Below are 27,776 nucleotides of genomic sequence, written 5' to 3' on the forward strand. Positions count from 1 at the left end.
CGTGGAGCTGGGCTGAGAACCACTAAGACTGGCAGTGAACACAGACTAGTTAGTCCTGGCATGGCTGACTCTCATTGCATCTTCACAGCTCTGGATGGGGACTGACTGCCACCTCACTGGCGGTGGGTCGCTCACTGTGCTACGACCCCACCCCACCCCCAGGCCATCGGACTTCTCTGAATTTCTCTGACATTAATGACAGGCTTGAAACCCATAATCAGCAGAAAACTAATAACCAGGCCATCAAATAGTACCAATAAGAACGTGTGAGCAACCTCATCTCCACCATCTTGATTAGGTCTCTAGGGTAACTCAGTATAACTACCACTGCTATCATCCTTATTTAATAAATGAGGGGGGAATCCTGAACCTCAGAAAAATTCAACAATTCGCACCAAGTTCCCTAGACCATTAAGTTGCAGGCTGGCATGCAGATTAGCGGCTAAGCCTTACCAACTACCTCCCACTTTATGCAAATGTCATGGAAGGAGGTCACCTAGCTCTTCTAAGGGGCAGAAAAATAGCACCCCAACAGGCTGTCACAAATACACAGAATTTCTAGTCTGGAAGCTACATAGCCACTGAGGCGGAAAAGTACCTAGGGGTAAGGTGGGTCTGCACCGTGCCCTGGGAAAAAGAGAATGTCATTTGGGAGAGGTGGAAAGAGGTGAGGGGTCAGACTGGGATGGTTCTGGGCACCTGGCAAAGGAATTCAGACTTTATTTGCAGGGAAGTGGGGACTCGATGGAGAGCAAGCGCCTTACAAGATGTGAACAATTTTAAAGACAGTAAAATGTAAGATTCATGGAAGTGCCCAGATTGAGCTAGGGTGGCGGCGTTGAGTATGGACAAGAACAACTGGGCAGCTGTTACATAGCCTCAGCTGACTCCTTCACTCTTAATTATGCTTGCGTCTTCCTCCGGCACCCATGGGCACTCAAGGCCTCTCCCATCTCGCAGTTCCTGCGCCCCAAGAATCTGCTCAATGAGCTTGCACACTTACAGCAAAATGACAAGCGAGGGGCAGTTGCCATGACCCGATTACCGCTCAAAAGTGGGGACTGGTAAAATCAAGAAAAGCGGAAAGACGGCAAGGTTTCGACTTAAGAGGGATGGGTTGCGGGGTAGGAAAAGGAGAGATGATCTGCGGCATCGTGGGTATCCTAAAGGGCTGGGAGAGCTGCCTGGCCAAGGTCACAATCCAGCAAGCATTTATTAACTAAACCCTGTATCTCTGGCACTGGAGGGGGAAAAATGAGCTGAGCACAGTAACAGATGCCAGGCTTAAGACCGCTGCTCCCCTCATCATAGGCTTATCAGTTGAAGAAGCAAGGTAAAACTGTCCCTAAGCAGCAAAAGTTTAAGGATTCCAAAGTATCTTTCGATCTACCTATCTGCTGAATTATAGTCAACCGCGGTACAGTAAGCATTATTTCTTCTGAAAGTCTTCCCCTAATTATTCAGACAGGGGATCCTTTCTCCTCATCAAGGGAGAAAGGCACGTGTCTTACACAACCCCTCATAATGGGTGGCCTTATCTTAAGCATCCTCAGGTCTCATGATCCTCCTGTTTCATTTCTTCACGGTCTGAACACCTGGCATTTCTGAATGCACTCATCCATAGCCTGTTTCCTGGTGAGAATGGACATGGCAAAGGAGCCGGAACTTGATCTGATTAGTCGCTGCCTGCTACACAGCACCCGCTAAATTCACAGCACCCAGTTAAAAAAAATTAAGAAAAAAAACAAGAAATAAAAAACGCCCTGTTAAGATTAATACCTCATCAAACTAGGCCGCTTTTCCGTCGCTTTCAGCTACACACTGAGGATTAAGTGACTGAACGGCAAAGTCATTTAAGTCATTTGAAGGCAGAGGTCGGGAGGCCATACCAGATCGGTGGTGAGACTTGCCAGTTTCTTATAGGGTGAGTTATTTGACAATGAGGCCAGCTAGCTCAGGTTTTATTTCCGTTGCCCTTCTGACGTCAGAAAAAGCACGAGTTGCAGCACTGTTTCTTCTATCAAGGTGACAAATTACAGCCTTGCAGGCCCTGCGTTCCTCAAACCATACATTTATTTCCCCCTCTCTATAATATGCTTTATAAGTTAAAAAAAAAACATGCGGAGGTGTCAAATCTTGCAAACGCATACCGTTTCCTAGCGGTGGGTCGTTTCCTCTCTTCCACGTACAATACCGTCTATCCGTCTGAGTCTAGTACGCGAGCCCCAAAGCCAGTGTGTTTTCCACCGATGGAACAGGCTAGCGAAAGCCCGGGTCTACACCGCAGAGCGAGACACAAAGGGCTGGAGTAAGCGCCACCTTCCTCGGCCCGAGGCAGCTTGTGAAAGGCAGTCAACGGCGTGACGCGCTTACCGCGAAATTCCTTTTGCCGCCATATGCACTCGTGTCTGGTGCGAGCACAGTTGGGCCGAAACCCAGAGACGGGCGATGCGCCGGCAACCGGGCGCTGTTCGCTAGGGTGCGGAGGAGCCCCGCGCCCAGAGCCGGACTGTCCGGTGGGTGAGGGCGAGCCACACGAGATCTCGGGAGCGTTCTCCTCCCCGCGTGGAGCCGGCCAGTTGAAAAGCTTTTTGCCGCAATGTTTGGGGCCAGGTGCGGGGGAGGGGAGACCAGGGCACCCTGCTCCGGGTCCTGCGCAAGCAGTGGCCTTTTGTTCTCCCGCCCCAGTGGACCGGGCTCTCGCAAAGGAAGTAGCCTATCACCGGCTCTTCATTCTGGAAAGAACCTCCAGGGCGGGAGAGGAAAGTGAGTCACTGCCAGCATCCTCCCACTAATCCCAGCTGAGACAGGCGCCGAGCCCCTGGAGGTGCAGCAAACGTGCACCTGCTTACGGCGCTGGGCAGCCGGGCTGAGACTCCGCTGCCCTGCCAGTCCCGAGATGTAGTCTGCCTCACTCCTCGGTGTACCTCCTGTCCCTCACACAGCATACTTGGTCCCTAAACCTCGAAAATAGAACCAGATCTGGTGCCACACTCCACCACCATGAAAACAAGTCCAAAAAGTAAGCCACGGTGTGCGACGGTACAATCTGGGGTCCCTGCGTTCCGGGAAGGACACCAGACTCAGCCTTCGTGAAAGGCAGCGCCGCGCTCTGCCCGGGTCCAGGAGACATGGAGGCTGTCCGCATTGCCGCCTCCCCTTCCCTCCACGGCCGCCGCTCCCACTGCCCTCCGAACGCACCTTACCTCGAGAAATAAAAGGGAAAGGCGCCGCCAAAGTGTCCGCCCTTCCAGGCCGTCCCCGGCAGTTAGATGTTCTTTGTGTCAAGGTCTGGCTAGGGAAAAGGTGGCCCCTCGTCAGCAAAGCTGGGCGGGGAGGATCCGCGTGGCGGGTTTCGGAGGCCGGCCGGGTTTGCCCGCGACCTTCAGGCAGAGTGGCGTGGCCGCAGCTCTCCCGGCTCTCCTCCTCCCCGGGCTGATTGCATCAGAGTTCCCCCCCACCCACACTCTGCCCGCCAACCTCACACTTACATCCACACGCCCGGCGCGGAGGGGCTCCAGCCTGACTCATTGGCTACCACGGGGCGCGTCGCCCTTTTTGCTTCTGCAGTTTGGGGACAGGAGCGCGGCCTTTCAGACCATCATCCCTCCCTGCCCGTGAGCCCACGGAGCTGAGCTGCTTGTGGCGGAACGATGTGGGTCACATGCCGCTGGTCGCTGCACCTTCGTGTTTCTCTCCCAGGCTGTAGGACAGCGCGGCGACCCCGGTTGGCGGAGACCGAGCATCCAGGAAGCGCAGTGCGAGCGGATGCATGAGCAGCGCACAGATGCTGCCGGAGCAAGGAGGCTGCGCGCCGCCCAGCACCTGCCCGCGCCCTCCCGGGGGCTCAGCTGGGGCCACAGCTGCCGCACCCGCACCCTCGGGGTTGGAGGTGGAGCGGATCCCTCGCCCAGGCGGTGGCAGGGGGGCTGTCTCTTGGGGTACGCCAGGGCCGCAGCTAGCGGAGTTGCATTGTGGGAAGGGTGCAGCGTGAGGGTAGCCCCGCGACCCTGAGGCGGGCTATGGGACGCTGGGAGACCTTTGGAAACCTGGTGTGCTGAGCCAGCGGGCTCCCCTCCCACTACGACACCTGCAGTCCTCCTAGAACAGAGCTGGGGACCCCCTTGGGGCGCTGGGTGTGACAATGACCCAAGGGGTCTGCGCCAATGGCCCTGATGCCTCAGCCACGTGACTCTACCCTTGGTGGGCCGGGGAAGGGGAACAGGGTGCAAGCCGCAGCAGACTCGGGTTCCTCTTCCTGCCCTATTCTTTGTCTGAGGTGCAACCCCTTAACTGACTAGGCACTGGCAGGCACAGTCGCTTCTCCTTAAAATGGCGACAGGAAATCCCACCTGCGAGCCAGCCAATGAGACCACCACCAATACGGAGCTTGCAGGATGGAAGCCTGAGCCCCTCTCACACGGAAGGATCCTGTTACCGGTTTGCTCAGAGATTCCCCAGTCTGACCATTAATAAATTTTAACAAAGAAGAGGCTTTTATTCAGACACGGGCTCTGGGTCGGGATTCTCGAACGCAGCACGGGGCCACATTGCCCAGGGGTTTATAAAGGCAAAGAGTACAAAGTTACAATTTGTTCTCCGCAAGCTTGTTTACATAGATGCAGAACCAGCAGGGAAAAAAAATTAACCCTTAACAGCCCTTAACATTTGACGGTCTAGCTTTGCTTTATACTTCTCTCAAACACAGAGATTTTAAACTTTCAAACAGAAAGTTAGCCATCAACATAACGTTAGCCATTACAGCTCCGTCTTTCTGTTCCATCAAAACAAGAAAACGGCGGTTGAATTATAATTTAAAAATGAGTCTACCTGGAGCTTTCCTAACGCATGAGTCACGGCTGGTTTGCAATGGTTACAGATTTTCAGTTTTCACGGGAAAAATGAGAGGACAACCAAGATTTAAGCTCCTTGGTGACTAAAATTCTTGCTCCCTTCCAATGGTCGTGGTTAGTTACTTGGCTTCCAGAGAAGCAACTGGGAGTCGTGTTCTTTAAAATGCCTGAAAACTGAAAGGTCATCATTGCAAACAAAAGGGCAGCCCAGCCCAGAACAGGGCAGTTTCTTTTGCATACACAACGTCTTTAACCTGCGCCACTTTGGTCCCGCTGCTGCTTCTTCAGATGCAAAACTTAGCCGTCACATTAATAATCTGCAAGTTTACACAAAGGTTCAAAGTGGTAGTTTTAAGTTACGGTTGTAGCTTTGAGGAAATTAGACTGAGTAGGTAAACTGAGGCTCAGCTCAATAAGCCTGTTGAAAGGTGTACATTGTTAAAGGAAGGTCTACACTCGTTTGTGTCTCAGAGATTCTGATCTCAAGACTCTTAGCTCAGATTTTTTTCACTCATTCATTTTTTAAAAATACAACAAAATAAAATATGATAGGATAAAACAAAGCCTACCACTTTGGAGTTGGACAAGACAAAGAGAAGGAAAAATTAAAAAAAAATAAAAAAAAAATTAGACGAAAAAAAAAAGAGCCCAAAGAAGGCACAGGAATCAGAGACCCTCTTGTTCACACACAGGGATCGCACAAATCTTTACACTGGAAGCTGTAATATATATGCAGAGGTGTATCAGGCTTTTTCTTTTGATCCAAAACCAGCTCCCAAATCATGATGCAGAGACTTAGTTTTGAATGCTCGGCCTAGTTTAGGCTCATTTCTGGCTAGTTCTTTTTAACTTAAATTAACCTATTTCTCTTTATCTACCTTTTGCCTTGGGGCTTTTTACCTTTCTTACCTCTGCATATCTTGCTTTCACTGCTTCTCTATGTCCAGCTGGCATCTGCCTGGGTTAGCTCGGATTTTAACTTGCCAGCTCCTGGACACAGTTACCCATCACTGTATGAATTCAATAGTTAGGAACCCAGCTCCTTGCACTCACCAGCCTCTGTGCTTAGCACTTCATATTTAATATTCACATTTCATCCTTTATACACTTCAGTGGGGTATTAATTATCCTCTCTATAAACAAGAAAGCAGGTTTGAAGAGGTAAAATTGACCATATTGTCAAAAGTCAGGCAGTCGGTAGAGGTGGGGACTGGATGCCCACTCAGGCCTGGTTCAAGTCCATTAACAGTCCTTAGAAGCACAGTGCAGCTAGGTGTGGGTCTTCATACCCTCCGGGGATGTTAGTTGACACCTGCAACTGGGGATGTGCGGGGAGCGTGGGTGTATATCAGTGTCAGTGCTTCAGAGAAAGACTGTTGCTGTGTAGAGACATCCTGGGGTTATGCAGAGGCACTGTTAAATGGTCATAGGGGAAGCTTCCTTTTTGAACCCCTTTCAATAGGTCAGCAAGTTAGCCCAATTGCTGTAGTCTTGGGGCCTCTGAATGATGCCATGATGGTTCCCCACACACTGTGTGCTTACTAAGAAACCAGCAACAGGACAATGCTATCCTAATCCCTGACGAAGGGTTAAAGAATTTACCCCAAGACCACACAGACGTAATCGGCACATCTAAGTCTTAAGCCCCGAAACGGTTATCTATGTCTGGTTCTGAGAGGTTCCTGGATTCTGGGACAGCCCTGCTTACAGAACTAGGAGGTGAGAGGGGTTCAGGTCATTGCATTTCAAATGAGAGCCTCTGTTTCCAGTTTTTTCTAGGCCTAGGGGGCCATTTGCCCTGTATTAGATTTATGAGCACCACGGGTATCGATGTTGGGATCTAACTTATTTATCTACCTTTTTTTTTTTTTGAGCATACTGTCCAAAATGGTACTAAAGTAGTTAGGGCACGTTGGTGGAGTTTACCAAGCTGTCCTGATGGACAGAAAGCAGAACTTCTTTGAAAAGACTAATTTCAGTTTCATAAGGAAACAACAACAAAAACCAGGATGACTGAAACTATCCTGAATAATAAAAGACTGCTGGAGGTCTCACCTTCCCTGATTTTATGGAGCTATACTAATAAAAACAGCAGGGTATTGGCATAAAAATAGACTCATTGAAGACCCAGACTTAAGTTCACACACCTGTGGACCCCTTATTTTTGACGCAGAGGGCTAAAAATACACACCAAAAGAAAGGCAGCATCCACATCAAACCGGATGAGTGCATATAAGGGAATAAAAATAAATCTATAGTTTTCATCTTATGCAAAATTCAACACCAAATAGAACAAGCACCTTCCTCTAAGGCCAGATATACTGAATCTGCTAACAGAGAAAGTGGAGGCTAGTTCGAACTCATTGGTCCAGGAAAAGACTTTCCGGACAGAACTCTGGTAGCACAGGCACTAAGAACAGCTTTAATAAATCCATGGGACTTCGTGAAACTGCAGAGCTCTCTAAGGCAAAGGACACCATCATTTGGACAAAGAGGTAGGAGGCTTCAGAGCGGGAAACGATCTTTATCAGTTACACATTCGAGAGAAAGTTGGTTAATATCTAACTTACATAAAGCCAGAACCAGGCATCAAAAAAAAAAAATAACCCAACTAAAAATGGAGTACAGGGTTGGAGAGATGGCTCAGCGCTTAGGAGCACTGATTGCTCTTCCAGAGGACCTGGGTACAATTCCCAGCACCCACATGGCAGCTCACAACGACCTGTAACTCCAGTTCCAGGGGTTTCAACACCCTCACACAAACACCAATGCACACAAACACTGAAGCACATATAAAATAAATAAGTTATTTTTTCTGAGCAGAGAGTTCTAAAAGGATGAAACACAGATGGCTGAGAAACCCTTATGGAAATGTTCAACATCCTTAGCCACCAGGACATGTGAATGAAAACTACTTTGAGGTGTCATCTTACCCCAGTAGGAACGGCCAAGATCAACAATACAAACGACAGCTCATGCTGGCAGGGATGTGCAGAAAGGCGAACACTTCTCCACTGCTGGTGAGGTACAACCCTGTACAGTCACTATAAAGACCAGCGTGGCAGTTCCTCAGGATGCTGAGAATAGAACTACCGCAAGGTCCCTCTGTGCCATTCTCGGGCATCGTTTCAAAGGACTCTACATTCTAAGACAGACACTTGCTCAACCATGTCCACTGCTTGCTCTGTTCATAGTAGCCTAGATGCCCACTAGCAGAAGAATGAGTAATGAAACTGGTACATTTGCACAATTAATTAATTAATGAGTAATGAAACTGGTACATTTACACAATTTTTTTTTTTTTTTGGTTTTTCGAGACAGGGTTTCTCTGTGGCTTTGGAGCCTGTCCTGGAACTAGCTCTGTAGACCAGGCTGGTCTCGAACTCACAGAGATCTGCCTGCCTCTGCCTCCCAAGTGCTGGGATTAAAGGCGTGCGCCACCATCGCCCGGCACAATTTTTTTTTTCAAAAGTCATGAATACTCAGGTAAATGGATGGAACTAAGGGGGAAAATGATGCTAAGTGAGATAACCCAAACCCAAAAAGACAAATATTGTATGTATTCTCTTATATGTGTGTGTTAGCTTTTGATAGGCATATCTACCATCTATACATCCACAGAGGTTAGATAGTAAGTAAAGGACTAGGAGGAAGGGAATGGGAAATAAATGTATAGTTACGGAGAGACTAGAACAAGAGGTTTAGATGGGGAAGGGGAGAGAAAGTGGGTAAGGGAGGGATAAGTAACGCTAAGAGCCGTTTGAAGGGTCATATGGGAACCTACTACTTCAGAAGCATATTAAAATATACATGTGATGGCTATTTTGGCTGTCAACTCGACTACATCTGAAATTAACTAAAACCCTAAAATGGCAGGGCACACTGTGAGGGGTTTTTGCTTAATTAAATCATTTGAAGTAGAAAGTTCCACTTCTGAGCCAGATCTCTGAGGCAGGAAGACACATCTTTAATCCAGATCTTTTGAGGTAGGAAGACCCGCCTGTAATCTGGGTCACACTCTCTGCTGGAAGCCTGTATAAAGGACATGGAAGAAGGAAGCCTCACTCTGCCTGCTCGCTCTTCCTCCCACTAGCAAGTTCAATCCTTCCACTGCATTGGAGCCCACTTCTCAAGGGTTCCAGTGTATACTGAAGACCAGATGAGACATCCAGCCTTATACAGATTGAACAGGTACTGGATTCTTGGACTTGCTGTTCATAGGCAGCCATTGTTGGATTAGCTGAACCATAGCCTATAAGTCATTCTAATAAATCATATATATACTACATATATATGATTTATTATTAGTAATATTATTATTAATAGTGATATCTAATAAATTTATATATAGAGAGATTGATTCTTTAAGTTCTGTTACTCTAGAGAACTCTGACTAATACATATATGTGAAAGAAATCTAAATGGCGTCACCGAACAGCAGGGGACACAATGCCCCAACTAACCATCCTTTACTACAAGTGAAACTTCCAGCACCAAGAATGGACGACATCAATGAAACTGTTGTTCAAAGGGCTCCCTGGACATCTCCAGACTTCTTAGGCTATTGTCAAAGCTATTGTTGCTCTCCACAGCCGACCTGATGGTGAGGCTCTATTGCTGAAGACAACTCTTATATTCCTCATGGAACACGGAGAAGTCAAGCGGATGCCTAACTCGAGCCCTCGCCCCTACCAACTAGAGATCCAGCTGTAAGGCATTTCTCAGTTAGTGATCAGTGGGGGAGGGCCCAGTCCATGGTGGAGGGGCCATACCCTGGGTTTGTGGTCCTGGGTTCTATAAAAAAAAGCAGCCTGAGCAAGCAATGTGAGACAAGCCAGTAAGTAGCTCCCCTCCATGGCCTCTACATCAGCTCCTTCTCCAGAGTCCTGCCTTGTTTGAGCTCCTGTCCTGACTTCTTTCAGTGATGAGCAACAATGTGGAAGTATAAACTGGATAAACTCTTTCCTCCCTAACCTGTTTTTTGTTTGTTTGTTTGTTTTGTGTCATGGTGTTTGTCACAGCAATAGAAACCCTGAGACAGGGGCCCATCTGGAGATCGCATGACTCTGTCTACAAAGCACTTAAGTTTACCCTTAGTGTAATAAGTGCTCACTAAATGGCATTTACCATTATTTTGTACATTTGCAAAAATAAGCAGAGGCCATGGATTTTCAATCCGCAAACTTTTAAGCACAAAGCATCCTATTGTGTCTGCCCTATACTGAAAAGACCGCTAAATTCTCAGCTCGGTTCAAATTCCTCCCACTGCGACAGCGAGAGGGTGAGTACTGAAGAAGATCTAGGCCTCCCCTTCAGCATAAAAGCTCATCTTTTTTTCTTATTATTTTCTTCTCTCTCTTTTTTTAAAATTTATTTATTTATTAAAGATTTCTGTCTCTTCCCCGCCGAGAAAGGAAGTTCGGGATATACGTGTGACGTGTGAGTCGAACAGTAGAAGAGGTCCCTAATTTGAACATACCATCTGGCCTACAAATGTTACTGTTATAAATTGATACAACTTTTTTGTGGGCCCATATTTCCCCAAGGGTTTGGTTGTTTTTTCAGTTTGGTTGGTTGGTTTTGTTTTTTGAGACAGGGTTTCTCTGTGTGGCACTGGCTGGCCTCTAACTCAGGAATTCGCCTGCCTCGACCACCTGAGTGCAGGGATGCTCCCACCCCAGCTTTTATCTTGGCTCCACAGCATCCTTTCTCTGTGAACTTTTGAACATTGCTCGGTTTCTCTGCAATCTTGGTTTTCTCATATTTACAAAGGAAACCATATCAGTTACTCCGCCCGTCAGCTTTTGTCACGGGGACAGAATACCTGAGAAAAACAATCTAAAGGAAGAGAGATTAACTTCGGCTCATTGCTTCAGAGGTCTCAGTCATAGAAATAGGTGGCACAAGCACGTGCATGTCTCAGTAGCTCACAGCACAGGTTAACTACCTAATAAGTGATAACTCTTGTTGTAAAACGATTTGACCAAAAGCAGGAGAAGCCTAGCCAGTGTGTGTGCCTCTTCTAAGTTTCTGGATCCTGGAAACCGTATATATAGACGTATTCTCAATGGCACAGAGGTTAAGAAGACGACAGGCTTTGGAATGAATCAAATAAAAGTAAAATGTATGTTTGATAAATGTCCTTCTAGTGCTATATATATAGTAAGAAATTTATAAATGACATTCAAATGAAATGCTCAGGTGGTTGGCCTGGGGGAAGCTGGCTCCACACCTTCCAGAAGCACTCAGAGATGCCTGGAGAGACAAGATGCTGGCCCGAGTGTTCTCAGTTCTAGCCCCATGTGGACACTCGTACCTACCAGACTGGGATGCCAAAGTTAACATGGTACAGAGAAAGAATCTTCATCTAAGACCAGAGAAGTGAAAATGATCGCTGGAAAGTCACAAAAGACATCCAGAAAAGTAACAATGCAGTTAAGAAATCTTGAAATCAAACAAGAAGAAAAGCCGGGAGTATCTGGAACCAGTCGCAAATGCACAACCTGGGTTCCTGGGACAGGATGCTCTGGCACCTCCCAGAGTGCCGTGGCTGGGCTGTCCTGCACCAGGGGCTGTGCAGAAAGGATTTAAGGGGAAGGATCCTTTTTATAACTTGTATAGAGTAACTGTATGAAAAATGAGCTTCCATTCTAAATGATTGTTCCTAAAATAAGAAAGTAATTTTCGGTGTGCTTGATTTTGTATTTGAGGCATAAAAGGCTATTTCAAAGCCACAAAGGAGGCGATTTTAATGAGAAAGATATAAAATTGACGGTCTTCCAGGCTTCTATGCTGGCAGTTATTTATGCACACGTACTTCTAAAATAAAGCGTTCCAAGTTTTCATCCAAATATAACACGTTAGAATTGAGTTTATTGTTTCTTTCTTTCTTCCAAACTCTCTTCTCCAATAAACCCCGTTCTGGGAAATAACGGCATGAGGAACCCAGCAGAGGAATCTTGGCTCTTCACCATCGAGTTCATTCACTCTTTTAACTAACATTTACCAAATGCCAGGTGCTCTGGGGCTTCTTCAGGGAGCTTGGAGTTAAGCAGAGATTGACATTACTCAGAAGATTCCGCCCATGAACGCACAAACGAGAGGAGGAACAGAGAGACAAGCCTTGACCCAGAGGCCAGAGAAGGCTCCCCTGGGGACATGACCCTTGTCTGACTCCACTCTAACCTACGCTGAGGACCAGGTGCCAGATATGATCGAGTATGCATTTTTGAAGGAATGCTGCCAAAGCAGTTATTCTACCTCCCAGATAGCTCTGATTTGTCTTCCTCCCTGACCGCCTTTAATGACATCTTGACAACTGTTAGCGTGTGTCTCTATCAACTCAGTCTTGGGCAGATGCCCTCCAAATACTCCATATAACTCACTTCATCACTGAAAGTGTCTTGATTACATCTGCACATCCTAATGTGTACATGTATGTAAATTGACAATAATGCATTTATGTTTCTAGTTATCATGTACATTTGACATTTGTAAAAATTAAAAATTCAGATACTGTGATGTCATGCTTTAGATTTATTTGTTGATATTTTACTCTAACTCTATAATATATTTCTAATTGTTATTCAGAGTTTAACTTTTCAGTGGGAAAAATTTAATTCAATATACTTCATTTAACAATAGAACAATATACAAGTCTAGTTCTAGATTTTGCTCATTTGGATTCTTGGGCTTAACGGCTGCTACACCTGGAAAGAGATCTCCCAGAGAGACACTTTTACCTAAGAAAGACCATGCCAATTGGTTTCCAGCTTTGAGACCCCGAATGGAGGCTCCATATCTCCATTTCAGAAACTGTCTACCAGTATCCGAAGATATGTTTTATTTTTAGTCTACAAATATACACTCAGATGAGAGGAATATTAAGGGGAAATCTTGCTTCCTAATTCTAAATTTGTTCTGACAGATATCTTGTCCTCTATGAGTGAACAGACATTGTCTTCTCTCTCATGCCCAAAACTATGCCACCAAAGAGCTCCTGGGGGGTGGGGATACAAGCCGACTCTGCTGTTCTTCGTTTCCTTAAGCCCAGGTCATCTTTCAAAGTGAGATTTACTCAGAGCAATATAAAAATCTGGATGCCCACCTTGGCAAGAAGTAAAACTACATAAATCAGATAATCTAATACATAAAACCACTCACCTCCGTAAAAAGACACGGAAGCACAGCTAAGCAGAGGGAACAGGGATACGCCAACAAAATGTCATCTCATTCTTTGCTCCTTCCTCAAGATACTTTGAGTGTTATAATAACCTTTTGATGTGTGGGCCAAGGGAAGGCAACCATCAAACTAATAATGAAGGGTCCTGGCATATTTTCCATGTAGTGCGTTTTTTTTTGGCTCTTCCTTAGCATTCCGTGAAGGTCTTTGACATGAACTCTATCCACTTGCTTCTGACCTCCACAGCAGCTTAGAGACCGGTAAACCTCAATTGGGTTGTGTACTTCAAGAGGAACTTGGTAAATGGTAGCGGAATGGATGGGCAATCAAATATCTTTACAGGTATGTAGCTCTAATTCTTTTTATATTTATTGATGTTTCGGGTTTTTCAAAAGACAAGAATGTATAAAAACACACCGATTATCAAATTTACATTTATCCTAGTTCTCAAAGTTTATCTGTCTATATAGGCAAGTCAAATAGCTCTTTTGGGAACTGCTGTTTTTTTTTGTTGTTGTTGTTTTTTGTTTTGTTTTTACTCTTTGCTCTTTGGGGATCCACCACTCAGTTCCCAAATAAATACACAAAGACATATTCTGACTTATGAATGCCTGACCTTTGCTTGGCTTATTTCTAGCCAGCTTTTTTAAACTAATTATCCGGCCTACCTTTTGCCTCTGTGCTTTTACCTTTCTCTAGACTATATACCTTTCTTTCCTTCTTACTCCGCAGCTGTCTGTGTGACTGAGTGACTGGCATCCTCCTCACCGTCTCCTTTTCTCGCTCCTCCTCTTCTCTTCTTTTTCTCCTTTTATTTTTTCTTTCTGCCTGGCAGCCTGTCTATCCCTCTCCTTCCTAAGCTATTAGCCGTTCAGTTCTTCATTAGACCATCAGGTGTTTTAGGCAGGCAAAGTAACACAGCTTCACAGAATTAAACAAACGCAACATAAAAGAATGCAACACATCTGCACCATTAAACAAATGTTCCACAGCATAAAAGAATGTAACACATCTTTAGCTAATATTCCACAACAGGGAACTGTAATTATTATTATTTTTTTTTGAATCTTATGTGACTAAAATAGACTTTTTAAAAATTGAAAGTACCTGTTGCGTGCTAGATTTTGTTTTGCTTTTTGTAGGCCCATATTTCTATACGGCATGGCAGCCAAGCCATCAAGCCATAGGCCACACCTGAGATGGGTCACATATCCTGCCAGGCAGGCTGGTGCTAACCTAACAAAAGGTCAGGATGTTTTGCTCCTTTCTTTGTAATAGCACACAGAGCAGACAGGTAGTTGTGGACATGACAAAAGGCCATTTACCTGGTTACCTAGGAGACAGAATGCTAATGTATTTCACCCTCAGTTAAGTTATGGTATTAAGACGGGTTGGAGAATAAACGGAGGAATTCTTCAGGATGTGAACTCAGGACCTCATGAGGGACCACTGAAAATCTCCCTCCCGAAAAAGCCATGTGAGTTGTGTCTTTATTTCTGCACCTCTATGCCAGTCCAGAGAGAGATAATTTATGGTCCAGGCTAGCACCAGACCCCGACAGCTCTGTAGACCAGGTTGGCCTCAAACTCACAGAGATCCACCTGCCTCTGCCTCCCAAGTGCTGAGATTAAAGGCGTGCGCCACCACTGCCAGGAAGATTATTTTTAATAAGAAATCTCAAATCTCAACCTGTGTTTAAAAAGTAGTATATGTAGTTTATCAGTTTTTTAGTATATAAAATTTTCCTGTGAACCCAGGACTTCACCATCCGACAGTCACTTCAAGTGGGAAATGTGGCTATTTTGCTTCCACAATTATTTGGCCTGATGCCAGCATTCTCCAAGTCACATTGTCAATAGGAAATGAACATTTGTAAATGAAGTCTAATTAACTGTTGTGCCTCAGAAGGGGAGCTTCATGTTAACGTCCTGCTGTCTCTGCTTGCCATTATAGTGCTTAGCGTTTAGGCAAAATCCTGGGGCTCAGGTACAAACCACTTAGCAATATCAATTTAATAATGAGCTCGACACCTTGCTTCTGTATTCAGTGTTCTTATTTTAGCAAACAAACAAATGTATTGTTTTACCATCCTCTGTGCTAGAAAAGGGCCAACTGTCAAAACCTGCCATCTGACCACTCTGCACCCATTTCCTTGAGTCTAGAATTTGTTCCAATGCCCCTCTTTTGCAGTATTCTTCATTTGATAATTATCTCCCCAGAACATTTCCCTTTGCATTTACTGTTTTTAATAATAGTGTTTGTGTGCACATGTGTGTGCACCCATTGTATGTGCGTGCCAGAGAAGGCCAGAAGGGTTAAAATATAGGATCTTTTAAAAATGTATGGTACATTGATGTGAGGTGCCCTTCTGTATATGTGTTGCTTTTATTGGTTAATGAGTAAAGCTGTTTTGGCCCATGGCTTAGCAGAGTAGAGTCAGGTGGGAAGTTGGAGTCAGAGAGATGCCGTGTAGCTGCCAAAGAAGACAGAAGCTGGAAACTTACCAGTAGATCACAGCCTCATGGTGATAATTTAAGATGTAAGAGCTAGCTAGAAATACACCTCAGACATTGGCCAACAGTGTTGTAATCAATATAGTTTCTGTACTATTATTTGGGTTTGGAAGGCCAGGAAACCAATGTGTATCCTCCGTTTACATCATAATGTGCACTGTCTGGGGCATGGATCCATATAAGACCTAAAAAAGCTTAAGAAAAAAGGGGGGTATTCTAGACCTACAAAACAGGAGCCAAGTGCAGCTTCTTGGTAGCCACATTTTTTTCAAGATAGGCTTGGTTTGCTTGCTGCAGGCAGAGGCATGGGCTTCTTTAAGAGATGGTTTTCTGGTTCATACTGGCATGAACAGCTCTGGCTCTTTTGGGAGGTCTGGCTATGGAGCACTTAAATGAGGTTTGTGAGCAGAGCACTACAAAGTTGCTTAGTGGTGACATAGACCTGCTGTGTCCCTGGAGCTGGGGCAGTGAGCCATTGCAGAGGTGGTAAATGTTCCTCCGCCATGTTGGACGGATGGGAGCAGACAGGCAGGGCCATGGAGTTGGTCCTAGCCATGCCTGCTTAGCATTTAAAAATAAACAAAAGATGCTCCTGGTGGGAAAATGATTAAAGATACACAATAAAGCACAATAAAGACAGGTTCAGACAAAAATAAACCTCTAAATGGGTCATAGTGTGTTTTAAAAATGTACATAGACTTGGGAGAGAGAGGAAAAAGAGTATAGACAAGAGTACAGACAGTCATAGATTAAAGGAGCAAAGATAATAAGAAATGTTAAAAAGTAATAGGGTAAAAATAAATAAGCCATGGAAAGGTGGAATATACAGAGAGTCTGAATTATGTATATAATTGTGTTTTCTTTGAATTTTTTTGGCTGCAGAGAGACATTTGATTCTGGAGGCTGCTAAGCTAAACCAACATAAAGATATATTGACTTCAAAATTTGAGTCTAAGGATATGTTACTTTGGAAAAGAAGTTCTGCTTTTGTTTCCACAGAGGATGAAAACCTGTGGATTCCTTCCAGGCTAATGATGTTTGACGGAACAAGACCCCCCAAAAGTCTCCATAAACACTAAAGCTACTTCACCCAACAAACAGCAGGAAGTAGTTTGGAAAAAACAACACCTAGATTCCCAAAATGATTGTTTGTAAATTTTGTTTTCATTTTAAGGGGAATATGATATAGAAATAAATACTTTACATTGGTATGTATTTTGGTTTATTGATACAGATTTAAGGTCAATTTTGTTATGTGTATATTTCTACTTTTGTTTAAGGTATTATGTTTATACAATTCACTTAAAAATGTAATGTATAATTTAAAATTACAGATTAATAGTAATTTATAATAGTCAAATTGTAGTCATGTTAGTTAAGTTTTCTAGGTATACTGAGATATATTTAAGTTAGATAGTTACTCTTCAACACTACAGAACATGGCATTTAAGAGGTTTTAAGAACTTCAACAGTGAGACCTGTCTGCTCTTGGCAGCACCAATTACTTCAGAGAGGTTGATGGGCATTGAAAAAAAACTCATTATGGAATTTTCCTTCAATGTGACAAGGCTAGCCATTAGGGAAAGAAACTGCTTGATGGTGAGCTATATGAACTAGACATACAGGACCCACAGGAAAGTGATGCTGAACTTTCCAAAGGACAGGACGGTCCTTCAGCATTCCTGCTTCACAGAAGAAACTGCCAGACATTATGCAGGATGCAGAAAAAGACAACCGGTGAACTTTGCTAGTACAAGGTAGAACAGATCTTCAAATTTCCTGCTTCACTGAAAAGTCTGCCAGATACTATGGGCCTTCAGGCTGAAGGTGGGTGCCCCAACATTACAGAAGAACTTTGTGTAACTGTCCAGGCAGTGAGATGTCTCTGTCAATTCTAGAGTTTTGGAAGTTGCGTGCAATGTACTTCCTGTTTACTTAGGTGATATTATATCCTTCTGGGGTCTTTGAAGAGTTGAAAACAGATAGCTATAGTTATAGTTCTCCTTAGTTATGATAAAAGATAGATATAAAACTTTAGACTCACAAAGATAGGATAAATGATACTTTCCTTAATTTGCCGAATGTAAATGGACTAAATATTGCAACTCTAATTCTTGCTTGATAACTGCTTTATATATGTAATTTTATTATGTTAAAGTTAAAACCTCCCTTTTTAATTAGACAGAAAAGGGAAAATGATGTGGGATGCCCTTCTGTATATGTGTTGCTTTTAATAATTAATGAATAAAACTGCTTTGGCCTATGGAAGGCTGGAAGAGATTGGGAGTAGGTGGAGTCAAAGAGATGCCCTGTAGCTGCTGAAGGAGACAGATGCCGGAACCTTACCAGTAGGCCACAGCCTTGTGGTGCTCATAGATGAATAGAAATGGGTTAATTTAAGATGTAAGAGCTAGCTAGAAATATGCCTGAGTCATTGACCAAACAGTGTTATAATTAATATAGCTTCTGTATGGTTATTTGGGTCTGGGCGTCCAGGAAACCAATGTGCAATCTCCATTTACAATACATTTTCCTGGGAAAACCGTACAGAAATCCTAATGAGTGATACAGATAATGTCGTGAAGGTGCATTTTGAGTGTTCTAAGTTTGCTCATTTTCATTAACTTAGTACTTGAAAGAGTTTTGACATTTAATTTTTATTTCTTTTGTTGTTGGCTTTCTTGGACTTTAAAATTTTGACTTTTAACTCTTACATTAATTATATCTTCAAGTGCTTTGCAAGCCGGGCGGTGGTGGTGCACACATTTAATCCCAGCACTCGGGAGGCAGAAGCAGGCGGATCTCTGTGAGTTGGAGGCCAGCCTGGTCTAGAAGAGCTAGTTCCAGGACAGGAACCAAAAAGCTACAGAGAAACCCTGTCTCGAAAAATCAAAAAAAAAAAAAGTGCTTTGCTTATTTTCTCTCCTGAAAGATCCATTTATGTTTATTTCTTATGTATAAATATTATATGTAACCACCTCAGCCTCCTGCATGTAGAAATTAAAAGCGTAAATGTTTTGTGTGGTGTGGTTTGAATGTGTAATGTCCTGTATTGGCTCACATGTCTGAACCCTTGCCCCAAAGCTGATGTCTCTGTCTGGCAAGGCTATGGGAACTCTAGGAGGTGGGACCTAGATGGGGGAAGCAAATGGCTGGAGTCAGACCTCGAGGCCACTTCCTGTTCGCCTTCATGCAGAAGCAACATGGCTACCAGCCTTCTGTCCCAGCTGCCACACTTTCCCTGCCTGCTCCCGTGTCTCTCCTACTGTCACCGTGTCTGTCTGTGATTCTGAATAAAACAGCTTTTCTCTCTGAAAAACAAGGCTTACATGCTTTATGACAATGAACTGCTGACTTTCTTAAAAAGATGTATAGTGGTATAATATTCATCCGAAGTTGGTTTTAGTTTTTTCTTCTTTAATTTTTATTTTATTTTATGTGTATGAATGCCTTGCCTGCATCTATATCTGTGTACAATGTACATACCTGGTACCACTGAAAGCTGAAAGAGGGTGTCAGAGATTCCCTGGAATTACAGACAGTCATGAGCTGCCATGTGGGTGCTGAGAATAAATCCAGGTCCTCTGGAAAAGCAGCCAGTGCTCTTAGTTGCTGAGCCATCTTTACAATATTAGGGCTTTTTTGAATGTTTTAAATTTTATTTGGTTATTTTTGCTTTTGAGACAGTATCCCTGCCTCAGTCAGGTGGTTTGAATGAGAATGTCCCCATAGCTTCAGGCATTTGAAACATTTGGTTCCAAGTTGGTGGTGCTGTTTGTCACTAGAGGTGGGCGTGGAGAGTTTATAGCCTTCCCTGTTCCCAGTTTGCTCTCTTTGCTCCCTGTTTGCTGTTACAGATGTGACCTCTCAGCCTCCTGCTGCTGTGCCCATCACCAGCTGCCATATGCTGTGGGCTATTCCTTTACCCTGTGTGAAGATGCATCACTGTGGTTGGCTTAATAAAGAGCTGAATTGCCATGAGCGAGGCAGGAGTTTTGGCGACAGAGAGGTCTCAGGGAAGAAGAAAGGTGGAGTCAAGAGTGGACGCAGAGAGAGCAGGACCTGCAGGAGGACAGGTAAAAGTCACAAGCCACGTGGAAGCACGAAGATTAACAGATATGGGTTAATTTAAATTATAAGAGCTAGTTAGAAACAAGCCGAAGCTAAAGTCAAGCTTTCATAATTAGTGAGAAGTCTCCATGTCATCATTTGGGAGCTTGCTGGTAGGACAGAGAAAGACTCATTCCAGTCATACCTCCCTACCGCCATGACGAGCCACATGTAAGCCAAGCAAGCCCTTCCTTCCACAAGTTGCTTTTGATTAGGGTGTTGTACCACGGCAACAGAAAAGCAACTACTACGGTCAGCTTCTTGGGTACACGACTTTGAACCCACCAAGATAGGACAGATGTGGAGTATTTTCTCTGAATTTGTCAAATACAAATGGACTAGACATTGATGATACATTCATTGCCTGTATATATTATATATAGTTATTGTACTTACCATATATAGTTTTCCTTATATTATTTATAGCCTTCTTTTTTATTCTACACAAAAGGGGGGATGTAGTGGTATATTATTTGTATTTTGATAAATCTTACCTGAAGACCAGAGGCTAAAGCAACTAGATGTCAGGCAATGGTAACACACACCTTTAATCCCAGCATTAGAGGGAATATAAAATGGGAAGAGAGAGAGGTTTAGTCTGCTTAGTTTTCAGTTGCCCAGCCTTTGTAGGGGTGACTTGGCTGCTCTGCTTTTCTGGTTTTCGTGTTGAACCCCAATTTCTGTCTCAGAGTTTCTGTTATTCATGCTACAGACTGCCATGGTTGTTTTCCTTTAGTTACTTCTTAAGATTTATTTATTCATTATGTATACAGCATTCTGCCTGCATGTATGCTGCACACCAGAAGAGGGCACCAGATCTCATTACAGATGGTTGTGAGACACCATGTGATTGTTGGGAATTGAACTCAGGACCTTTGAAAGAGCAGCCAGTGCTCTTAACTGCTGAGCCATCTCTCCAGCCTCCTCCACCACCATTTTTTGAGACAGAATTTCTTTGTTGCTCTGACTGTCCTGGAACTCACTCTGTAGACCAGAACTCACAGAGATCTGCCTGCCTCTGCCTCCCAAATACTGGGATTAAAAACGTACACCACCACTGCCCAGCTTTTAGCTAATTCTTCAATCAATCCAGTAAGAGTTAAGACTGTACATGAATTTCTTCTAAATCATCCTTTATGTGCCAACTCTGGGCACTTCCCTTCCCCTCAGTGGTGGTGCCTTCCCTATCGTGGTTTCCTTTTGGAAGGGTTCTACTGACCCAGCTCTCCTGGCCCCTGCTAGCTAACCTTTTATCATCCACACTAGTTTATTAATTATGCCTTTATTAATTTGCCTATGTAAAATTGTGTTTAATGTCAACTAGGGCATATTATTTATCTATTCTTGTCTGTTTAATATTCCAAATAAATTTAGAAACATTACTAAGCCAGTACAACAACAAAAAAACAAACAAACCTGGAATTGAGCTTTTGTTATACCTGTAAATCAATTTAAATACACACAGAAAACATTTACAACAAAACATATAAAACACTAAAATCTCTTTATCAAAAATGGAGTTGTAGTCTCTCTGTTTTTCTAAAAGTACAAACTTTGCTGATAGAGTCATGGAGCTAAATGTAGCTCACTTCTGATATTAATTCACCCTAAGTATTTTAATTTGTTTTTGTTTTTTGAGACAGGTTTTTCAGTGTATCACTGGCTGTCCTGGAACTCACTCTGTAGACCAGGCTGGCCTCCAATTCACAGAGATCCACCTGCCTCTACCTCTTGAGTGCAGGGATTAAAGACGTATGCCACTGCCACCCTAAATTAATTTATAGAAAAGTTATTGTACATAAAATCAGCTGTCTAAACATACGTAGCCATTACTTACTGCCGTTTTTAGTAGGTTACATTTCTGTATTAAGCAAGTGTCAGTATGAAGCCCTTCTATGCTAACTTAACATCTACAATGGTGAACATTCTGACCCTACAGGAAACATAAGACATGACTCATGCTTGCTAAATGACATCAAGAGAGCCTTGGTTTAACTGACTGCAGACTTTTGTAAAGAATCAACCAATTAGGTGTCTGGAACAGGTTGAGTTCCCCAGGAAACAGATTCTGAAGCAAGATAAAGTGAGCATAAGTCTATGAGCAAGTGGTCTCGAGATCCAAACTTGAGTAAAGAAAGGAAGGAAGAAAGTAAGCCTCAGGAAGAGGGAAACTCTGGATTCAGATACGACAGACCAAAGCCCTTGACCGGTGCCATGGGGAACCATGAGGGTTCCACAACCACCACAGAGAAGGGGCGCACAGCTTACTCCCACATCACCTCAGATGAAGGCTGCCCAGGGAGAGGGACCTGGGCAAAGTGGCTTTCTCAGCGTGACTTACTTACATAAGAAGGCAGGAAATGAGACCTCAATGTCTGCAGCAAGGCCAGCCACTGTTCTAAAGGGGTACAGGCAGGGACTCATAGTGTCCACTATTCCGTGCCCTTAAAATGATCCTTCAAATCCCTGCATCATCAATGTGTATCCAATGGGTATTTGCAAGAGCATGTAGCAGTCGCTGAGATAATTCCTTCCAGAAACGTGACTAGAGTTTGTGAGGTGAACAGGCGAAAGTAGAGGAGGCAGTTTTACGAGTCTCGTCTTTTTGGTTTGGTTAGTTTGGAGGATTAAAAGGCTTGATAGAAAAAAAGCGAACCTCTCTCTCTTTTTCTTTTAATTTTCATGTATGTGAGTGTTTATCCGATGCCTTTGGAGGCCAGGAGAGAGAGTTGTGTTCCCTGGAACTGAAGTTACAGACAGTGGCCATGTGGATGCTAACAACCAAACCCACGTCCTCTGCAAGAACAGCAAGTCTTCCTAACCATGGAGCCATCCCCAACCCCCACCCCGTATTATTTATTAAAATAGTATAGTAAAAGGAATACAAGAAGGCAGGGGTAAAGCACTTGCTTAGCATTTACAAGGATATGGAGAAAAAGAGAGAGAGGAAGAGGAAGAGAGAGGAATAAGGGAGGGGAGAGGAGAGGAAAGAGGAGAGGGAAAAGAGAGAAAAGAGAAAAGAGGGGCTAAGGTACACCAGCTACTGAACAGTGAACAATGGTTGCTGCTAAGTCTTCCATAGGAAAAGTAGTTACATTTTCCCTTCTTTCTTTATAAAACTGAATTGGAGCACAGGGGAGGGAGCAAGGAGGGGTTGAGGGAAGAAAAGATTGAGGGGGCTGTGTGCCTATGAAGGAAATGCTGGGGACTGTGCCATCTCTTGGTCACGATGACTGGTTGTTTGTTTTGCCTTCATAACCATCTTTGAGACTAATACTGCAATCGTCATCGGGCAGGAGAAGAATCTGAGGGGCAGAGTGTGGAGACAATTTAGCACCTGGCTGGCTGTCAAGTCTTATAAATCTGAGAGGGAGAATGAGCCAAAGCATCCATAAATCATCTTTCTGGAACATTCAGTCTTATCATTCCTCACTTTAATGCTCATTCACAAAGTTCCTATCAGACACTTTACAAGAGAGGAGCAAAGTGCAGTTTCATTTGCAAGTTGGGTAAAATTGTAGCCTGCTGAGAGAGTGAGCTCAGGGGTCCTCTTAGCTTCCCTGGGCGTTAGCTGTGCTGTCTCACTCCCCCTCCCCACCCCACACGCACACAGCAAAGCAACCGAAATGACCCTGCCTGCCTGCTCCTGCTGCCTATATACCCTCCAAGCCAGCATTCGAAAGACGTGGAGAGCATAGGCTACGCCCTGAGGCAGTGTTTTGGAGACGAGATCATGGTGTGGCTGCTTGAACAGGAGACCTGGATTCTTGTGATGCAGGCTAAGTAAACTTGTGGGATATAAAGAAAATAAAACTTCTGGTTAAGGGGGCTTATGTTGAATTGTTCGGTGACTTCAGGGGAGAACCTGAAAGAGAAAGTTAGTCATTCTTTCCTATGGGGTGGGGCAGCAGACGAAAATGTGGGCTTTGCCGCCCTGCCTAAGTCTGATTCTGGCCATGCGCCAGCCACGGGTGTTGGCGAGCAAGTAAACTTTCCTAACCTTGAGTTTCTTCGTTGTGAGGTGGGGATAAATAACAAGATCATGATCCAAGACACAAGTTTATATTCTGTATCTGTTCAATAAGTCAGAGGTCAACTGGCGGGGGGGGGGAGGGGGGGACTAACACTCACTTGCTCTTGCTGACAATATTCCTACTGAGCATTTAGCTAACTCTTCCATCTATGTGGAAGACTACACTGGTTAAGGAAGTAAATGCCGACACCAGACAACCAGATGTCAAACCCAGGCTCTGCCTAGGACTGGTTATGGGAATGTATGTGGTCAAGTTACTCAATCAAGGGCCCTTTGATTTCCTGGTCCTCAAAGCAGAGCTTATTACCCTTTCTGCTCACAGTGTTGCTGTGAAAATTTATTTAATGTTTGTAAAACCTCTCTAGAAATGCCATACAGGAAGGCCCACGTGATACTAGCCACCACCGCCACCACCGTCATCAACCGTTGCTGAGGCTGTCAGAGCCTTGAGCCCCTCCGGATCAGCAGACACGCTAGAACACACAAGCCCTCAGACAGGTACTCACAGGACCATACGTGTTTGCATACCATTCCCCCCACCTCTGACTTCCTTAATAGTCCCAAGCACCAAGTTCCTCGTCTGAGAAGATCAGCCATCCAAGTCTTGCTGGCTGAATCCTTCATTTCCACATGTTCCCTTAAGAGATAGAGCCATTTCTGTTGAAAATGATGAAGAGATGGACGGACCAAGCCAGCTCACAGAAAGGGTGCTGCGGCCTTTCTTCCCCCTCTCCTACCCCACACAGCCACCCAAGGCCTCACCTATGTCTAAGCACTGATCATCACTGAGCAGCAGCAATGAGCCCTTGCTCAACCCATTCTTGGTTGGTCCCTTTGGGTAGGAAGCTCACTGGAAGCTCTTTAAAAAAAAAAAAAGGGAGGAGCAAAGCCTGGAGTATTGCTGCCCCACCTTTAGTGTCTGTCCCAAGGTGGGGAGATCTGCAGCAGGCTGAGCAAAGGGGCCTTTCTTCGTCCTGCTCCCTCCCTCTCCATCGGAATGTGAGCTGACTCCCTTGATAAGTTTTGGCAAACAGGATGGTTTCCTTTTGGTTTAGATTCGCTACGGATGGAACCAGCCCCTCACCCGTGACTAAACATTGCTCAACCCCAGAGCTACTCCCCCCACACACCCCAGCCCAACCGAAATGTTCTCACCAGGTGTCTAGTTAGTCTATGCCTCTTCTGTTCCCACTGAACCTTTCTGTTTTAGCTGGAAAGGAACCCAGCAGGAGGACAAATGAAAAAGGGGTTTATGTGAGAAAGGATCTGAGCCTCTGGGAGGCTTGATGTAGTCCTTGGCTGATGTGGACTTCCAGTGGCAGCTCAAGGGCGAGCTGGAGATGTGACCAGAGTTCCCAGCTGAGCAGCAAGAATGTCCTCCATAGCACGTTCTATCGAGAACTGTGTCTCCAAACTTAGTGGTCTGCGATGCTCTGATTATCTTTGTTGTCTTCCCTCTTCCACCCAGGTGAGCCGAGGCTAACCCCTCTCTAGTTAGTCTGTTTTTTTCTTCTCTTTGCTGACGCCAAAGCACAGACTCAATGACTTTAGAGTCTCAACTCTGATCTTACTCCCTGTGACTGGCCGGTGTCAAACCATATGCCACAGCTCTTGTTTGAGATGTTGCTCTGGGCCACCACCCTCCTGCCCAGAATTCTCCATGCAAACCCCCATTCCTGTTCTCTTTCCCTCTGGCCAACCCATTACAAGTTCCCAAAAACTTAGAACAGATGCCTGACGAAGGTGCCGATCTCCCAAGAGCTCTCAGGATTCGTCTAATATAGCACGAATTTTAGTTGGCCTTAATAAATAAAACCTGGAGGCAGATATTGGGGTAAAAGCTGAAGGATCAGAGAAGCAGAGCAGCCAACCATTAGAGAGGCCTTTTACCTTCACCAGTGCTCAGACCGAATGGGTGATCCTGTCCTCAGACTGCATCCTCAGGTTACAACTGTCTCCACCAAACCTCAGACTGCAATGAGCATCTGTCTCCTCCCATCTTATATTCCTCTCTCCACCCAGCCATACTGGTCCTGTCTCCACCTCCCTAGTCCTGGAATTAAAGGAGTGGGACTCCCAAATGCTGGGATCACCTTCATGTGAGCTGTTTCCTTTTTAGACAGATTCAATCTTGTGTACCCCAGGGTGGCCTTGAACTGACAGATCCCTCTGCCTCTGTCTCCCTGGGATTAAAGGTATGTGCCACCACTCCTTGGCCTCTAGCGGATCAACTCTGCACTCTGATCTTCAGGCAGCTTTATTTGTTGAAACACAAAGAAATATCACCGCACTGTAAAGTGGTGGTGAATGCAGAACACGGGAGTGACTAGACCGGCTCAGGAGGGCAGCACAAAGGACAACTGCTAACCGCCAGAGAAGAGCACTGGGCAGGGAGATGGCTCGGTGGCGCAGAGAGTTCTGCACAAGTGTACAGGGCCTGAGTTCAGATCCCCAGAATCCACCTAAAAGCTGAATGTGATAGCGTGTGCATATGTGGCCCCTGTGCTCCTACAGGGAGACAGAAGGCAGGGGAAATTCTCTCTCTCTCTCCCTCTCTCTCCCTCTCTCTCTCTCTCTCTCTCCCTCCCTCCCTCCCTCCCTCCCCCTCCCTCCCTCCCCCTCCCTCTCTCTCTCTATCTCTCTCTCTCTCTCTCTCTCTCTCTCAGACACACACACACACACACACACGTACATACACACACACTCTCTCTCCCTCCCCCCCAACACGTACATACACACACACACTCTCTCTCCTTCTCCCCCCCACACGTATATACACACTCTCTCTCCCTTACTCTCTCTCCCTCCCTCACACACACACTCTCTCTCTTACACACACTCTCTCTGTCTCTCTTTCTCTCCCTCCTTCCCTCCCTCCCTCTCTCTCTCTCACACACACATACACATTCTCTCTCTCTCTCTCTCTCTCTCTCTCTCTCTCTCTTTCCCTCCCTCCCCACACACACTCACACACGTACATACACACACACTCTCTCTCCCTCACACACACACACTCTCTCTCCCTCACACACACACACTCTCTCTCTCTCACACACACACGCATGCACAAACACACAGATAAAGGTAATAAATTAATCTAAAAATAAATTAAGCAGAAATTTAGGGCAGGCAAAGCTCATCCAGGCAGATTTATAGCAGAAGTCCTGGCACTGTGAACTTTTAGCCCTTACCAAGCGACTGTTTTCTCCTGGCCCTTCCGTTTTCTCTTGGAGTTAATCTTTCCCTCTTTTCCTTAATGAATTATCCACTGTCTACTTAATGTCTACTCAGTCCTTCCTACTCAAACCCACCAGCACTAGCGTCCCCTGCAAGCCAGCGAGAGAAGCATATTCCTGAGCTCCGCCCCACGCCTGTGGAACGGGAACTCTCACTGTGGCTAGTTCCTGTCACAGACAGCAGGGCCACCTTGGCTTTCCAGAAGGGGCCTTTTGAGGGGAAGAGGGATTAATGAGAAATCTTAAAATGACCTTTTATTCCAGAATTCTATCAATATTAGTGATTAGTGATTATGGACCTTGGGCATTTTTCTTAAGGTTCGCATAGAAATATGCAACGCCATTCAACAGAGGTGTACTTTACTGAGTACAGGCAGAGCCTTTCTTTTTTATCTTTATTCCTTTCTTTTCCACTTTTCTTTATTTTAGATTTATTTATTGTATTTGGTGTGTATGGAATTTTTTTTGATTGCATATATGTCTGTGTACCCTGTGTGTGCCAGGTGCCTGCAGAGACCAGAGGTTGTGACAGATCCTCTGGAACTTGAGCTACAGATGATTGTGAGCCTTCACGTGGATGCTGGTAACAGAACCAAGGTCTTTGTAGAGGTGAGCTGCATCTTCAGCCTCTATTTCTTTTTAATATTTTAATTTACACTTTGGCAATTTCATACATATCTATAACATATTTTGATCGGAGTTAGCCCCCATTCCTTGCTCTTATCCTTTTCCACTCTCTCTAGAATCTTCTTCCCAATACATCCATCCCACCCCTACTTTTAAGTCTTAAAAAAGAGTAATAAGCCCTGTGGTGATGGTGGTGATGGTATTCACCTTAAATCTCAGCAC

General features: G+C 44.8%; 1 protein-coding gene across 6 annotated transcripts in view; it reads right to left on the reverse strand.

Moving 5' to 3' along the window:
• The window catches only part of Slc38a1 (solute carrier family 38 member 1), a 97,278-nt gene extending 71,621 nt beyond the window's left edge, over positions 1-25,657 (reverse strand). The window contains exon 1 of one of the 6 annotated variants that reach the window (XM_041642707.1): positions 25,582-25,657. The gene's annotated coding sequence lies outside the window, so the exon portion shown is untranslated. The other 5 variants (XM_041642706.1, XM_041642703.1, XM_041642709.1 and 2 more) reach the window with 5 other exon arrangements.
• Positions 25,658-27,776: the final 2,119 nt, after the last annotated feature.

Source organism: Microtus oregoni, unplaced genomic scaffold (genome assembly GCF_018167655.1).
Source record: "Microtus oregoni isolate MIOR12 unplaced genomic scaffold, Mior012 000077F_ref0000221, whole genome shotgun sequence".
In the NCBI taxonomy this organism is placed as follows: Eukaryota; Metazoa; Chordata; class Mammalia; order Rodentia; family Cricetidae; genus Microtus; species Microtus oregoni.